The following is a 15,254-nucleotide window of genomic DNA, read 5'->3' on the forward strand; positions in this document are numbered from 1 at the left end:
TGGTATTTTTGTTAGTTCTAGTTAGTGCTATTTAGACAACATTCCTGCCCTCAAGAAGATTTTACTCCAGTGAGACAGACAAATGAACTCCAGGAAGAAAGTGAAAAATATTGTAAGAGGAGACCTTCCTGTGCCACACTAAACTGAGAACAACTACATCTTCTTGAAAGTGGCAACATTTAACCAAGACCTGAAAAAGAGCAGAATTTAGTCTCCTGGAATTATGTTTATTTTACTCACAAGATGTATTTGGATATATTTTTTTAAGTTCAGAGGAGAGAAACCTGTCTTTTCTGTGTCCAGATCCACAAGCAACAGACTTGTGCTGCCCAGGTTTAAAAATGACGCAGTAGTTTAGTGACTGTTCCCAGCATCAGAGTCTTTTCCAGTGAGTCAGCCCTTCACATCAGGTGGCCAAAGTATTGGAGCTTCAGCAACAGTCCTTCCAATGAATATTCAGGGTTAGTTTTTAATTAAATGTTTAAACTTTCTAATAATCTGAAATCTCTTCTGGTTTTAAAGTTTAAATCAAATTATAAAATATATGTCCCTTGCCCCATACTCTTTGTTCAAATTTCAGCAAGAAAAACACTCTTTAGTTCTTATTTTGGTGGTAGCAGTTTCCCTGACTTTAATCATGCTGTTAACAATAAACAGATACGATCTCGTTTCTGTCCGCTGCCCTGAAAGTTGGCAAAGCACGAGGACTTCCATTGATAATGCAGAATATTAACTCTCTAGATTCTTGCCAGAGATTATAACTTTCAAATCTGCTAGTTAATCCTTATCAAAAGTCCAGTTTGAGAAAATTACTTATGGATGTTGCTTTAAAGACTTGAAATTATAGAGCTGTGGACCTGAACCACACTCTTTGGATGCATCCTTCCTTTATGTGCTTTTGGCCTCTAGCTTTCTTTTCTTAGATGTTTTTGTCTGGTTTTGGTGTCAGAGTAATGCAGTCTTACAAATGAATTGAGAAATACTCCTTCCTGTTTCATATTTTTGAAGATTTTGTGAATAATTGGTATTCTTCTTTAAATGCTTCTTGGAATTTAACAAAGAAGCCATTTAGCCTGAGTTTTTCTTTAAGGGTAGTGTTTTAAATGACTAATTCCATTTCTTCACTGATTGTAGGCCTTTTAGATTGTCAGTTCATTCTTGAGGAAGTTGTGGTAGTTTGTGTCTTTCTAGGAATTTGTCTATTTCATTCAAGTTATCTAATGTGATGATGTACAGTTGTACATAGTATTTCTTTTTAATTTCTGTAAGGTTGGAAATGCCAGGCTGGATGAAGCACGATCTGGAATCAAGATTGCTGAGAGAAATATCAATAACCTCAGATATGCAGTTAACACCACCCTTATGGCAGAAAGTGAAGAAGAACTAAGAGCCTCTTGATGAAAGTGAAAGAGGAGAGCGAAAAAGTTGGTTTAAAGCTCAGCATTCAGAAAACTAAGATCATGGCATCCGATCCCATCACTTCCTGGAAAATAGATGGGGAAACAATGGAAACAGGGAGAGGCTTTATTTTTTGGGGCTCCAAAATCACTGCAGATGGTGACTGCAGCCATGAAATTAAAAGATGCTTGCTCCTTGGAAGAATAGCTATGACCAACCTAGATAGCATATTAAAAAGCAGAGGCATTACCTTGCCAACAAAGGTCCTTCTAGTCAAAGCTATGGTTTTCCCAGTAGTCATGTGAGAGTTGGACCATAAAGAAAGCTGAGCACTGAAGAATTGATGCTTTTGAACTGTGGTGTTGAAAACTCTTGAGAGTCCCTTGGACTGCAAGGAAATCCAACCAGTCCATCCCAAAGGAAATCAGTCCTGAATATTCACTGGAAGGACTGATGCTGAAGCTGAAACTCCAGTACTTTGGCCACCTGATGCAAAGAACTGACTCATTGGAAAAGACCCTGATGCTGGGAAAGATTGAAGGCAGGAGGAGAAGGGGACGACAGAGGCTGAGATGGTTGGATGGCATCACTGAGTAAATGGACATGAGTTTGAGCAAGCTCCGGGAGTTGGTGATGGACCAGGAAGCCTGGCATGCTGCAGTCCATGGGGTTGCAAAGAGTCATACACGACTGAGCGACTGAACTGAAGGTTGGTAGTAATGTCTTCTCTTTCACTTCTGGTTCCTATATGTGCTTTTAATGAACTTTCCATTGGGTTCATGCATGCCTTCAGTGAGGTAGTTTTTATAGGACGTGGCTACATAAAATTCATTTTGGGAGCCAGTATCACAATGTCCTTGACTATAGTTGTCCACTGTATTCCACAGTGTTTTTTCTGTAGGGCCCAGAGAGAAGACCATTTTCTGATCTTTCATGTCATGGGAAGCTCTGCATCCCATGAACAAATGAGACCTTTGAATCCTGTGGGCACTGTGGTTCATTTGTTGGCCTGTTTGCTTGTTTTAGCTTCTCGGAAGACAGAGTCAAACACGAGATGCCTACGCTATTCATTTCTTAGGGCTGCTGTAACAGGGTACCACAAACTAAGTGGCTTAAAACAACAGAAATGTATTTTATCACAGTTCTGGAGGTTAAAAGTCTGAAATCAAAGTGCCAGCAGGACTGTACTCATGTGAAACCTGTAGAGGGGGAATCCTTCCTTGCCTTTTCCTACGTTCTAGTGGTGGTCAGTGATCCTTGGTTTACAGTGTGATCACTCCAATCTCTGCTTTTTTTGTGGCATTCTCCATGTGTGTGTGTGTAGGTGGGTGGGTGGGGGTGTCTAATTTTCCCTCTTACAAGGACACCAGGATGGAGCTTGGGTTAAGCTCTGTTCTAATGATTTCATCTTAACTTGATTACAGGTGTGAAAACCCTACTTACAAATAAGATCACATTCAGAGGTACCCTGGGTGAGGACTTCAGCATATTTTGGGGGTAGGGGGAGATACAGTTTAACTCATGACACTTACCTACCAGTTCCATAATAGTAAACTTTTCTGTGTGCTAATCTTTTCTTATGTTTATTTTCCTTTTGTCCCAGTTCCCTGTATTACTTAGTTTTTCCCTAAAGATAGTCATTTTTGGCAGTGTCTGAAGGGAAGAAGGCAGAAAGGAAATGAGGGAGGAGGTAAGAAAATGGAAAAGAGAGCAAGGGAGAGAGGAAGAAAAGTTTATGCCCCCAAATTAGACAGAGTTGCAGGAATGGGAAGTGAAGGTGGGAAAGACTGGCTGGAAAAGTATTTTTGCTGTGTGAGCTTTGTCAGAGTCCCAGAATTATTCTCTTTGTAGGAGTGAGAGCAGAGATCAAAGCCAGTCAATCCTAAAGGTGATCAGTAATGAATATTCATTGGAAGGACTGATGCTGAAGCTGAAACTCCAATACTTTGGCCACCTGATGTGAAGAACTGACTCCTTGGAAAAGACCCTGATGCTGGGAAAGATTGAAGGCAGGAGGAGAAAGGGACGACAGAGGATGAGATGGTTGGATGGCATCACCGACTCAATGGACAGGAGTTTGAGTAAACTCTGGGAGTTGGTGATGGACAGGGAAGCCTGGCATGCTGCAGTCCATGGGGTCGCAAAGAATTGGACACAACTGAGCAATTGAACTGAACTGAACTGAGAGCAGTGGTTAGCAGAAGCCTACAGTTTAGCTGACTTAGAGAAAATTTGGCAGATATTTTGAGGAGCTGAGGATTAGGAAAGAAGTGTATGATCTAGCTACTTTTAATGCTGACATTAAAAGATACAATATGGGTCCAGGTTTTGTGGTGCCTGAAAGTTTATACTGTGTTGAGGACCCATGTACTCTGGGTATTGGGGACATAAACCCATTAAATCATTGATTTAATGTATACAATTTACCTTGGCTGAGCGCATCCCATCCTTTTAACATATTATTCCCCAAATGGCAGCTTAGCTGAAACTTTAATAGGCTAGTCTAATGGTCTCTCAGGCTAGCTGCTTCTGGATGTACCTGTGCTACCAGTTCAGTTCAGTTCAGTTCAGTTGCTTAGTCGTGTCGGACTCTTTGCAACCCCATGGATTGCAGCATGGTGGGCCTCGCTGTCCATCACCAACTCCCAGAGTTTACTCAAACTCATGTCCATTGAATTGGTGATGCCATCCAGTCATTTCATCCTCATCCCTTCTCCTCCCACCTTCAATCTTTCCCAGCATCACGGTCTTTTCCAGTGAGTCAGTTCTTTGCAGAGTATTGGAGTTCTGGCCAAAGTATTGGAGTTTCAGCTTCAGCATCAGTCCTTCCAATGAATATTCAGTACTGATTTCCCTTAGGATGGACTGGTTGGATCTCCTTGCAGTCCAAGGGACTCTCAAGAGTCTTCTCCAGTACCACAGTTCAAAAGCATCAGTTCTTTGGTGCTCAGCCTTCTTTATAGTCCAACTCTCACATCCATACATGACTACTGGGAAAACCATAGCCTTGACTAGATGGAATTTTGTTGGCAAAGTAATGTCTCTGCTTTTTAATATGTCATAACTAGTTGGTTTAATATGTCATAACTGTCTATTTTGGTCATAACTTTTCTTCCAAGGAGTAAGCATCTTTTAATTTCATGGCTGCAGTCACCATCTGCAGTGATTTTGGAGCCCCCCAAAATAAAGTCTATTATTGTTTCCACTGTTTCCCCATCTATCTGCCGTGAAGTGATGGGACCTGATGCCATGATCTTAGTTTTCTGAATGTTGAGCTTTAAGCCAACTTTTCCCCTCTCCTCTTTTGCTTTCTGCAAGAGGCTCTTTAGTTCTTCTTCGCTTTCTGCTATAAGGGTGGTGTCATCTGCATATCTGAGGTTATTGATGTTTCTCCCAGCAATCTTGATTCCAGCTTGTGCTTCCTCCAGTCCAGAGTTTCTCATGATGTACTCTCCATATAGGTTAAATAAGCAGGGTTAAATATAATATATGTTATAGGGTCAGCCAAAGCTGCTGAATAAACCATTTCCCCCTTCATCTGTTCCTCATCTTAATTCATCAGAGGTGAGACTCCTCATCTTAATGCCACAGCACACCAAGCGTTCTCATCTCTCTACCTACCACTGGAAATTAGCTTCTTGTTACTATCTGATGGGTAAATAATCCAGTTCCAGAAACCCATCTGGAGGTTTGGCGATTCATAGGTTTTAAGCTTCTGCTTTCTAGGGCCATGCTGGTTTCTACTTTTTAAACTTGGGTTCCCTAAATTCAGGGGCTTCCCTGGTGGCTCAGACAGTAAAGAATCTGCCTGCAATTCAGGAGACCCAGGTTCAAACCCCAGGTTGGGAAGATCCACTGGAGTGGGAATGGCTACCTCCTCCAGTATTCTTGCCTGGGGAATCCTAAGGAGAGAGGAGCCTGGCAGGCTGCAGTCCATGGGGTCACAAAGGGTTGGGCATAACTGAACAACTACCGCTCCCTAAAATCAGTAACTAAAACAAAAACTAGGGTGCAGGTAGCTTGAGAGGTAATCGCGGGATGATGGGGAGCATGGAGATTAATAAAGAAATGTGTGCCAGAATCAGGTGGCTTTGTTTTGTTAACTATAAGTAATTGTGTGCCTTTCAAATAATGTGTTCATTTTATATTTATAATCGTGAGTGTAACAAAAGGTATTCCCACATGGTGAACTGTTTTCAATCCTCACCTCTAGGTTTTTCAGACCCAACTTCTTCGTTTTTTTAACTTTACCATTTTCTATCAGTTAATGTGAGGAAAGTATTATTATAGACTTTATTTCATTGGTTGACTTTTGGCTTGAAGACTGAGGAAGTTTTTTAAACCTACCTTTGAAACTTAACATTTTCACTACCCTTATATATATGAGTGTGAGTCTCTTTTTGCTGGAAACAGTGAGCTAAGCTTGGAGTTTATCCTGAAGGCATGCAAGAGAGGTACATAGTACGATTTATATTTTAAGTATACCACTTCAGGGAAGGATGTGGGATGTGTTGGGGAAAAAAACCTACCAGAGACAAGTAGACCAATATTGCAACATTGTGGACCAAAACTGAGGTGTTTTTAATATTCAACCAATTCATCACGTAGCAGAAAATAATAAGCAAGAGAATGGATGGATGGTGCAATTGGTATATGTAACTGCAGTGGAGTTGTGGTTCCATGTCTCCCTGCTTTCTTTTCCTGGCCATGGTGAGCTGGAGGAGCCTGGGCTGCTTCTCGGAGGGCGCCATCCTTGTCCCCACCTCGAAAGAGTAGTGCTCCCCAGGTGACCCCTTGCATGTCACTGGGATAAGAGGGAGACACTGGTGGCAGAAAAAAATGGCTCTCTTCCTATGGGAATTCTCCAACAGGCCTTAGAAATTTATTCCTATTTCTCAGAACTATTAGGAAGAAATATATGGGTTTATCTCATAATTTCCATCTCTTTTCAGAATCCGCTAGTCCACCATCCTGTATTTTGTTATGGTTTATGTGTATCTGTTCACCATAAACTATTACTTGCCTCTGACTGTGCAAGGCTTGCAGTTCTTCAGACAGGACCCACTGGCTGCCATTTCACATTTTGCTTCCCCCAGGGCTGTAAAATGTCTTATAAGGATCTACGGTGCACTTTCTGGCTGCTTCACTCCACCCTGCGCTTGCAATTTCTGTTCATGTACAGTTGACTTTACAGTCAGAATCAAACCTACATGCTGTAGGACATGCTGAGGAATGGTGATATCTTAACACAGGAAATACTGTTTTTCTAACTGCCACATCTTGAAGGGTGGGGGGCAGAAAAGGCAAAGCAGCGTGAATGACAGCAATACAGGCCTTCCTGTTCTTACTCACCCACCAGGGTCCCTATCCAAGGCTCGTGTGTGGAAAGCAGACCCAGCAGGAAGAGCTATGGACGGCGCCCCTGCGCGGACAGCCTTGTCTGGGTGCAGCTCCGTTGGACACTAGCTCAAAGTGCTGGCAGGGCTGGGGTGTTGGGGGCAGTGTTCAGACTGCTGGTTTGAAGGCCTGATGTGACTGTTAGGGCGAGCATCTGGAGGTTTATCTTTCCAGGAGTCCATGTCCCCTGCCATGGTCAAGGTTGACGTGACCTGACTCTGGTGATCAGACATTCCACGCAAGTGTCAGAAGTTCTTCCTAACTTCTTCTGCCAAAGGAAAAAGATAAATGCACAAAAGAACTGATTTGGTTCTTTTCTGAGATAGTTAAAAAGAATAATAACAACAAAACTGTTGTGATTTTATTCTGTGTCTTATTCTGCAGTAGGAGAAAAGGAAACCATTGTATGTGTGGTTGGTGGATACAAAGTCTGGCTCATGGATCATCCAGGGTCCGGCATCTTGTCCTCAGAGAAGCCAGGTCATGACGCTGCGGCCCATTGGTTTCATCTGGGTTGACGTGGAATGAACCAGGCTGCCTGTATCTGTGAGTGATTTAATTAATTTAAAATCTTCCTCTCTTCCCAACCACACACCTTCTCATTTCTCAAGTCACCACTTTTATGAAGACTTCTTAGACTATGCAATGGGTATAGTCTAACTTGGAGGACAGAGGAAATTTAGATGAGAAAGAGCCTAGAAGGTAGTCTTGCAGCTCAACTGTAATTATCTTGGTGGCAGAAACCAGATCTCATGGTTTATATATTCCTGCCATACAGCTCAGCACAGTTCTGGACAGATAGTAGCTCTCAGTATGTACATGGAGAGATTGAAAATTCAAACACGTCGTGTGCCACTTCTATGAGGCATTTAGGGTAGTCAGGTTCATGGTGATAAAAAGTAGAAGGGTGGGTGCTGGGGGCAGCTGAAGGGGAGTTAGTGTTAATGGATACAGAATTTTAGTTTGGGAAGATGAAAAAGTTCTAGAGATGGATGGTGGTAGTGGTCCCACAGCTATGGGAATATACTGAATGCCAGGGAACTGTCCACTTATTTACTGCATTTTGCCTGTTCTTTTCCATTATGATTTATTACAGGACATTGGATATAGTTCCCTGTGCCAAATCTCTTACTAGTGAAGTCTCACTTATGAAATAATGGGACTTAAATTTATGCCTTTGATACAGATTTTTACTTTTTTTTGAAACCTGTCATCTTTCCAAGAAATGATTCATCTTTATGTGTCACGTGACTGTTTTCTTATTGTTAGAACATGTTGACCAGGTCCCTGACCCATGGTCTCCAACTGGTTCTATTGCAGACCAGTGTGTGCTGGTTTACAAATGTGACTTTATCCTGGGGGCGCGGCCTCCAGGGTCTTCTCCTTATGTCAGGGGCTGCATGTCTGCAGGTGCCTGTTCTCTTGTGTGTGTTGTTGGAGGCGGCGTGGATCAGTGGGAGGGTCATGCCCTCTGAAATCAGCCTGCCTGCCTGTCTGTCAAGTGGCTCACCCTCTTTCATTTTCTTCTGTGTGAAGTGGAGACAGTCTATTTTAAAGGTTTACAACTTCTGTGAAGAGCCAGATAGTAAGTATTTTGGATTTTACAGGTCAAGAGTCAAAAGTCTAGGAAAACACAAGGAAACAAACTCCTCTGATTTCTTAGGAAGAGATTCAAGATGTAACCCTACAATATTTTGTAATACGAGTCTCTAGATGAAAGGAATGGATACCTGTTTTGCTTAACTGAGGTTCAGAGTTAGTGTTCCTTGTTATTAAAGTTGCTTGCAAATGTGCATCTCTTCACCCTGCTTCAGGACATGAGAACAAATGAGGTTCGCCATCGGCAAGGCTGATGGGCTCAGTAGATGCGTGTGGTGAGAGATGCAGGCATTTTCCTCGGCGTATTTGCAGTGAACAATACAGTGAAGACACAGGCTGTGAACACTCCGTCTTTACAAGTTTGTGACCTTGTCACCGAGGCCCCCTCGTGCACCCGGGTGTTCTCATTTCCATCCGTCGTAATGCACGTCAGCAGATCGCACATCCAGTTCCCCCAAGTTCATGTCTTCTCAGCTCTGCAAGGATTCTCACGTGAGTTGTTAGTTCTTCCTCTCAGTCTGCGTGGAGGCTCGATCTTCAGTCCCGTCCCAGCTCAGTGTGAGGGTGTTGACTCCTCACAGAAGCAGCAGCAGAGTGGTTACAGGGACATCTGAGATCATCGAGAGCCAAAGAAGATCGCATCCGGTCATTTGCCTCCTTCTTAGTTGACTTGATGTTGCTCCCAGTGTCCTTAGCTTTTAGAACAACTGTTCTCACCAAAAGGCCAGTGGTGTTAAATGTATCTTCTCTGGATACACTTTTTCAGCAGCATCTTGTTGTGGCTTCTTTTTGGTCTTTGGATGTGGGGTATCTGTTTTGGTAGATTCCATAATTTTTTTTTTTTTTTTTGATCTACGGTTGTTCAGTATTGAGTTGTGATTTTAACATTTTTGTGAGAAGGGGTGAGCTCATATCCTTCTACTCCACTATTTCACTGGTCCTTCTGGAGCTTTTTTCAAACCATCCACTTTAAAAGGTTTAAAATAGTAAATTTTATGTGTACTTTACTCCAATAGAAAATAATGTTTTTTAAAACGCACATACCATAGAAATCTGAGGCTCTTCCCTATTTCTCCATTTAGCCTCACTACCCGGTGCAAGTGTGTGGAATCAATATATGGTGTGAATGAAATTTCCAGCTCAGGACTTTATTGACAGTCCAGTGGTTAAGACCTTGCCTTCCAATGCAGGGGGTTTGGGTTTGATCCCTGGTTGGGGGTCTAAGATCCCACATGCCTTGAGGCCAAAAAACCATAACATAAAGCAGAAGCAATATTGTAACAAATTCCATAAAGACTTTTAAAATGATCCACATTAAAAAAAAAACTTTATTTTTTTTCAAAGAAATTTCCAATTAATAGGCTTGCTGGGCAGGCTTCAAATACTGGGCTCATTTCACACTTGCTAGCTCTATTTTTTTAAAACATGGGAACATTTGCATCAGGCGTTTGGCTTAGATTTGTCTTTGTACTTCATGCCTGCGTGAGAATGGTTAGGAAGGGGTCCAGATGTCAGCCAGAGTTACCAGTATTAGTGCTGCCTTCAGAGTGGTAGAAAAAAGCAAGTGATGGTGTAAATGTGAGTATATTACTTAAGACCTAAAGCAATTGAACCTTTCAATTTAGTTTGGTTGTGTTGCTCATCTGTAAAATACGGACAATAATAGTACTTTCCTCCACTGAGCTGTTATGAGGGTTAAATGAGATGAATTACATGAGCTACCCAGGACCTGTCTGTAAATGGCAGCTGGGTGTCATTTCCTTTTGTGGCTTTGGCATGGCTCTGAGCAGAATGCAGGTAGACTTCTGGTCCCTGTAGACCAACAGTGCCCTCATCTAGGACATGTAATCCCTCTGTAACAAACACCTGGAAAATACCAGCTTGCTGGCTGGAGGAGCAACCTTGTCAGAGAGAGCCCGGCAGCTGTTTTTTGCCAGCTGGCTTCCCTGCTCAGCCAGACACAGCGCCAGCAGCTGCTGGGCTCATAAGCCCTGTTGTGCTTCCTTTCGTTTAAATCGGAAAGATCTTGGGAACGGACTGGACAGGACCCAATCTTGGTGGCCTTCCCACCAACTCAGTCAGGTAAGACCAGGTTTGGCGGCTCTCTCTCACTTTGGAGGTTAGAGTGGGGGAGGGCAATTTCCAGGGAAGAGGATTGCTTTTTCCTGGAAAAAAGCAGTGTTGGGAAAAAAAAGGAAAAAAAAAGAACCTGCCAAGGATCCTCTATGACCCGCCTCCCAGAATATTGGAAATAAAAGCAAAAATAAACAAATGGGACCTAATTAAACTTAAAAGCTTTTGCACAACAAAGGAAACTATAAGCAAGGTGAAAAGACAGCCCTCAGATTGGGAGAAAATAATAGCAAATGAAGCAACAGACAAAGGATTAATCTCAAAAATATACAAGCAACTCCTGCAGCTCAATTCCAGAGAAATGACCCAATCAAAAAATGGGCCAAAGAACTAAACAGACATTTCTCCAAAGAAGACATACAGATGGCTAACAAACACATGAAAAGATGCTCCACATCAGTCATTATCAGAGAAATGCAAATCAAAACCACAATGGGGTACAATTACACGCCAGTCAGGATGGCTGCTATCCAAAAGTCTACAAGCAATAAATGCTGGAGAGGGTGTGGAGAAAAGGGAACCCTCTTACACTGTTGGTGGGAATGCAAACTAGTACAGCCACTATGGAGAACAGTGTGGAGATTTCTTAAAAAACTGGAAATAGAACTGCCATATGACCAGCAATCCACTTCTGGGCATACACACTGAGGAAACAGATCTGAAAGAGACACGTGCACCCCAGTGTTCATCGCAGCACTGTTTATAATAGCCAGGACATGGAAGCAACCTAGATGCCCATCAGCAGATGAATGGATAAGGAAGCTGTGGTACATATACACCATGGAATATTACTCAGCCATTAAAAAGAATTCATTTGAATCAGTTCTAATGAGATGGATGAAACTGGAGCCCATCATACAGAGTGAAGTAAGCCAGAAAGATAAAGAACATTACAGCATACTAACACATATATATGGAATTTAGAAAGATGGTAACGATAACCCTATATGCAAAACAGAAAAAGAGACACAGATGTACAGAACAAACTTTTGGACTCTGTGGGAGAAGGCGAGGGTGGGATGTTCTGAGAGAACAGCATCAAAACATGTATATTATCAAGTGTGAAACAGATCACCAGCCCAGGTTGGATGCATGAGACAAGTCCTCAGGGCTGGTGCACTGGGAAGACCCAGAGGGATCGGGTGGAGAGGGAGGTGGGAGGGGGGATCGGGATGGGGAATACGTGTAACTCCATGGCTGATTCATGTCAATGTATGGCAAAAACCACTACAATATTGTAAAGTAATTAGCCTCCAACTAATAAAAATAAATGGGAAAAAAAAAAAAAGCCTGCCAATGTGCACAAGTGCTCTGGGTAAGTCAAAGGAAGTCAGCCACGGGCCCCACCCTCAGGATGTGACTGATGACCTCTGGGTCATAGCAGCCTGCTTTCAAAGAACAGTTTCCTCTGGTTTCTTCTTTTCCCAGGGAGTGGAGCACATTGATCTGAAGGCCTTTCAAGGTTTGGCATCTAAAATTTTGACCTTGGTTTAATGTGAGGGGGGAACTTAGAAGTTGCAAAGATGAAACTGAAAAAAAGTGAAAACGTGTAATGAAAAATACTTGAAATAAACTCAAGGCCCCATTAACATTCAATCAGCACTTCCAAACAGAAGTTATTTTTATATTCCTATTTACTAGCATGATATACTATGGTTATTTTTCCGCATGACTCAAGAGGATGGGATAGTTTCCCCCTTTCTTCAAATAGTTCTTAGTTTGAATGTGACACAGAGTCCCTATTTTCCCCATAAATTGTATATTTATAGCACTTGGGAATAGCCAGAGTGCTGTGGGTCTCCTAAAAGTACTTCTGTATTTGAATTACGGAATAAATGACTCAATAGGATTCTGAACTGTGGGCACTCTTGATGGAGCAGGCGCAGAGAGAACAGGACTCCGTGTTCCAGGCCGGGGTCCGGTCTGTTCTGAACACCGCCCTTGAGGCTGCCCTCGGCCATGTGCGCCTCGGGCAGGGCGCTGGGGGCAGGCGGGTCTGCTGCTTCACCAGGGAGGCTGTGGGCGTGAGCACAGGCTCCGCATCGTGGGCTTGGCTGCAGCTCTGCCCTGCGCTAGCTCTGAAAGCTTGGGGCAATGTCTTCTCCTTTCTGCTGCTTTTGGTGTTTTTTCTCTAAACTGGCCTAACAGGGGTGACACCTGGGGTTATGGTAAGAATTTGAGTAACACAGGGAGAGCTCTTACCATGGTGTTTGGCACGGAGGGAGCCCTAAGAAATGGTTCCTGTTCCCGAGGGAGGTTCAGAGCAGGGCGCAGGGTAGCTTCTGTCCCTTGCATCCTTCTTCCCGGTCCAGTGGACTCCTTTGGAAGCCCCGTGGCCCTTCCTGAGACCAGCTGAGATCTCTCCTTGGGTGGAGGTGCCCTCAGAAAGCCAAGTAGGATCCAAGGTGGATGATGCGACACAAAGGCAGCCCTTCTAAGCCCACCTCTGGTCCAGGCCTCCACTCCGCCATTGTGTGCATGCGGGCTGGTCCTCTGCGCTACGTGAGACATCACATGATGGCCTGGAGCCAAATACACATTTAGCCTGGAGGTCCTCCGTGTAGCAGATGACCCTTTACAGCCCTGCAGTCTAGGTGACAGTGGGCAGCTAGTTGAGCATTTCGGAACTTGGTTTTTGTTAGCATACATATTACTTTATTTTATTTTTGGTTGCTCTGGGTCTTTCGTTGCTGTGCCTGGGCTTTCTCTAGTCCTGGAGAGCAGGGGCTGCTCTCCTTGTGGAGCACAGGCTCTGGGTGTGTGGCCTCAGTAGCTGTGGCGCATGGGCTTAGTTGCTCTGTGGCCTGTGGACCAGGGATTGAAACCCATGTCGTCTGCATTGGCAGGTGGGTTCTTGTCCATTGTGCTACCAGGGAAGTCTAGGAACTTGTTTTTTTATTGTTGTTTTTTAAAACGAGTTTTAGGGTATAATTTATATACAACAAAATGCTTCCCTTTTAAATGTAAAGTTTGGTGAGTTTTGAAAAAATGTATACCACCATGTAAGTACCACTTGAATCCAGATACAGAATATTTCCATCAACCCCCTGATGTTCCCTTGTTCCATTAGTCTCCCCTTTTCCCCACCTCCCAGGCAACTGCTGATCTGCTTTCTGTCACTGCAGAACAGTTTGTATTTTCTAGAATTTCACATAACTGTGTCAGGCTTCTTTCATTCATCGCAGTGCTTTTGAGAGTCATCCATGTTGTGCAGTATATCCATGGAGTCTTCCTACTTACTGCTGAGATTTACTCCATTATATAGATATGTCACAATTTGTTTATCCATTCCCCATTTGGGTTGTTTCTGGTTAAGTGTGTTGTGTATCTAAACATTTGTGTTCAAATCTTGGTGTGGATATATGTTTTAATTTCTTTTGGATAAACTCTGGGAGTGGAGTTACTGGGCAATATGGTAAATACAGTATATGTTTAAATGTATAAGAAACTTCCAGAATGTTTTCCAATGTAGCAGCAGTGTTTTACACTCCTACCAGCAATGTCACTGACCCTTGATATTGTCTGCATCTTTTATTTGGTCATTCTAGTGGCTGTGAAGTGGTGTCTTATTTTGCTTTCAATCTGCATTTTCCTAATGGTTAATGATGTTGAGGTCTTTCCATGTGCTTATTGATCATTCATATATCTTCTTTGTGGTGTCTTTGCAAATATCTTGCCTATATTTAATTCATTTCTGTCTTCAGAGTTGGATTATATTAGTTTTTTTTAATATTCTGTGTATAAGTCCTTTGTGTGTGTGAGAGAGAGAATATATATAGAGAGAAGGAGATATATATAGAGAGAGAGAGGAAGAGGAAGTATTTCCTCCAATTCTGTGACTTTATTTCTATTTTCCAAGTAGTGATTTTTGATGAGCAAAAGTATTAATTTTGAAAAAGCCTTATGTTCCAGTTATGTTCCAGTTATGTCCCTAATGGTTTGTGGCTTTTAACCCTAAGAAATATTGGCCTATACCAAAGTTACAAAGATTGTCTTTTAGGTTTTCTTCCCTGATAGCTCAGTTGGTAAAGAATCTGCCTGCAATGCAGGAGACCCCAGTTCGATTGCTGGGTTGGGAAGGTTCCCTGGAGAAGGGATAGGCTACCCACTCCAGTATTCTTGGGCTTCCCTTGTGGCTTAGCTGGTAAAGAATCTGCCTGCAATGCGGGAGACCTGGGTTTGATCCCTGGGTTGGGAAGATCCCCTGGAGAAGGGAAATGCTACCCACTCCAGTATTATGGCCTGGAGAATTCCATGCGGTTGCAAAGAGCAACTTTCACTTTCAAATTTTTCTAGGAGTTTATTGTTTTCAATTTCATATGTTGTCTGTTACCCATTATGAGTTAGTTGTTGAGTATGCTGTGAGTTGAGGCTTAATAATTGTAATTTTTGCAGCGGTCCTTTCCCTTTGGAAATGCCTTGGCACCTTTGCTGAAAATCACATACATTTGTGGGTCTGTTTCTGTCTCTCTTCTATTGATCTGTATGTTTCCCTGTCATCCTGTCTTGATTACTATATTTTATAGAAGTCTTGAAACTGCTTTGGTTGTTCTAGGTCATTTTCATTTCCTTAAAAAGTTTAGAATCAGCTCATCAAGTTCTAAAAGAAAATCTACTGGAATTTTGATTGTGATTGTGTTCAACCCATCAATCAGAATTGCCAGAACATGATAATAATTAAAGGCAGACTATTAATAAATTTTAGCACATCTACACACAACCTGCAG

The 15,254-nt window shown here is 42.6% G+C and overlaps 1 protein-coding gene across 1 annotated transcript in view; it reads left to right on the plus strand.

Annotated features, from left to right (window-relative positions):
• The first annotated feature begins 7,224 nt into the window (after positions 1 to 7,224).
• PDE8B (phosphodiesterase 8B) overlaps positions 7,225 to 15,254 on the plus strand; it is a 328,820-nt gene continuing 320,790 nt past the window's right edge. The window contains exon 1 of the mRNA XM_043470718.1: positions 7,225 to 7,341. The gene's annotated coding sequence lies outside the window, so the exon portion shown is untranslated. The remainder of the gene's footprint in view (positions 7,342 to 15,254) is intronic.

Source organism: Cervus canadensis, chromosome 6, assembly GCF_019320065.1.
Source record: "Cervus canadensis isolate Bull #8, Minnesota chromosome 6, ASM1932006v1, whole genome shotgun sequence".
NCBI lineage: Eukaryota > Metazoa > Chordata > Mammalia > Artiodactyla > Cervidae > Cervus > Cervus canadensis.